The sequence below is a fragment of the Euprymna scolopes genome, chromosome 23 (genome assembly GCF_053919585.1).
Source record: "Euprymna scolopes isolate OS-2025 chromosome 23, ASM5391958v1, whole genome shotgun sequence".
NCBI classification, from domain to species: domain Eukaryota; kingdom Metazoa; phylum Mollusca; class Cephalopoda; order Sepiida; family Sepiolidae; genus Euprymna; species Euprymna scolopes.
In genome coordinates this window covers 51,507,850-51,510,427 of record NC_136504.1, presented here as the reverse complement: position 1 = coordinate 51,510,427, position 2,578 = coordinate 51,507,850, and positions in this window count along the sequence as shown.

The following is a 2,578-nucleotide window of genomic DNA, read 5'->3' as shown; positions in this document are numbered from 1 at the left end:
GGGAAACGCTGGATTACCTAATTGGAGCGAGAATGGTTGCAATTGTCAATAATAATATAAAAAATATTTCGATAACACAAAGAAATGTACTAAAAAATGTTTCAATAGCAAAAAGAATTCACAGTTAGATATATATATATATATATATATATATATATATATATATATATATATATATATATTATAGTTAGGTATTTTGGATACATAAACGAATAGAATGTAGTTATCAAAACAATGACCTGGAATAAGGACTGACCTCGTTATGTGACGTCAAAGAGTCGAACTAACAACAAACAAACAAAAAAAAGATTTTCATATATTTCGCAGAAGAGACCAATTAGAAGTTTGTTGGAGAATTGAACTAACAGAGACAGACTAGGAGTTAGAATTTAGTTGGAGAGTTATCGGATCAGTCGTGCAGCATTTCGATTGGCTAACTGGAAAAAATGTAAGACACAAAATAAAAACGGTATGCAATCCGAGAGCATACAACCATGGAATTAAATGTAAAATATAACATATAAATTAGTAGTCATGAGGTATTCGAGAGGGAGGGGGTCTTCCATTTAAGGACAACACGTTAAAGAGTTACAATTAAGAAGATATGTGTTCTTTGGTCCAATGTGTTGCGACCGTGAAAAAGGTATGTCCCTCCTTTGTCTGGTACCAAACAGAAAATATTTTTATTCGTCCCATTGAAGAACTGTCTCTTAAATCTTTATTTGTATGGTTGTAAACTGTCCGATTCCATGTATGTAAACATTCACACGAGCACTCGATCGATGAACATTGGCACATATATGCACACGCGTCCTCTAGACGATACGAGACACGTTGAACAGATATGTAAGCGCATATATATATATATATATATATATATATATAGAGAGAGAGAGAGAGAGAGAGAGAGAGACGATACACACGATTACATAAGCATGTACACGAAGCGGTTCATTATATACATTACCAGCGGGGAATGGGCTGCTTTTCCTGATCGTAAAATACGCTTAAATAAGATATTTTAATTAGTCCAGATTTCGTATATATTATTAGAGTCGTGATTAGAATAGTAAAAAGAAAAGTATTTGGATGGCATTAGTTAGAATCGAAACCGAAAGCAAAACTGTAGCATTCAAAGATGGTGACGTTACCACTTTACCAAGGTGACACGCATTTAAAAGTAAACTAAGATTAATGCATGAAATGTATAACGATTTTTTCTAATTTTGAACCCTTTTAGACCCCTTAAAACTATTTTAACCGGCTAAAGACCCATAAAAGAACAGTCCGTAAAAAAAAAAATTTCAATCATTTGAGGCCCATAGCACACTCTGCAACATTTAGTTTCGGGAGAGATAGAGTTTGAAAATATGGAGACGCCAGTTTTATAAATTAGATTTGTTTTTAATGTTTAATATAAAATATTTAGTTCGAACGTGCCGATGTCTTATCAAAGAACCTACTGTTGATTTTATACTCCGGGACAGTCTTCTTGTGCGGTGATAAGACTTCCCAAATTCAATTGAGATGTTAAGCAGTATAAGGATGTAAATACAAGGCTATATAACAATTTCTCCGAGTGACCTCAGTTGATGGTTGATTAGTTGTTTTTGTTTTACGGCATATCAACCCTTTTCAGGCCATTTAATGCCGAATCCAGTTATTTTGAAGAAAAAGCTTTTAATAGTATATATATATATATATATATATATATATATGTATATATATATATATTTAAAAGTCGCTTTCTATTTAACCCATAGTTGGGACCCTAACAAGTACTAACACTCCGGGTCAGAGTGGACCTGGGAGCAATGGGAATTAAAGGGTGGCTCCACACTCCCCAAATCCCGCAATCTGGGGCCTCACCACCGGATATAGTTTAAGGTGATATCCAGGACCGACCTCAGTTGAATTGAAGAAACTTTCAATGCATTTCATAGATTTTTCAAATTAGTTTAACCCATATTGAAACGCATTTAGGTTAACATATCGATTTTTATGACATAAAAACAGAATTAACTTTTACGTATACCGACTATTATATTAGTCATTCAGTGAGACACGACACTTGTCTCACATTACAGAAACAATCGAGTTTTGTTTTTTCAGAAAAGAAAGGACCGAGAAAGCTGCAATGTCTGAACTCAACAAGTATACAGTTACAATGTCACGCAATAAACCAACTGGCCCGACAGGATTGAAATCACATGAGTTGAAAGGCATTTATATTGTGGTTCAAGTATAACTAGTATTACCAGAAAACGCATTGTGGATTAGAACCCCTCTCTCTCTCTCTCTCTCTCTCTCTCTCTCTATATATATATATATATATATATATATATATATATATATATGATAACTTCATTTAATCACATAAATTAATATACGAAGATATTATTTTATGCGTAAATTTTCAGTACTTACTTCAACAGTGCTCAATACATAGGTAAGGCTAGGTAGTAAGTCATGAAAATATATATGGCAATTAAGCTTTTCATTCTCGTGAGAATTTGTCGGGCTTAAATATATATATATATATATATATACATATATATATATATATATATATATATAT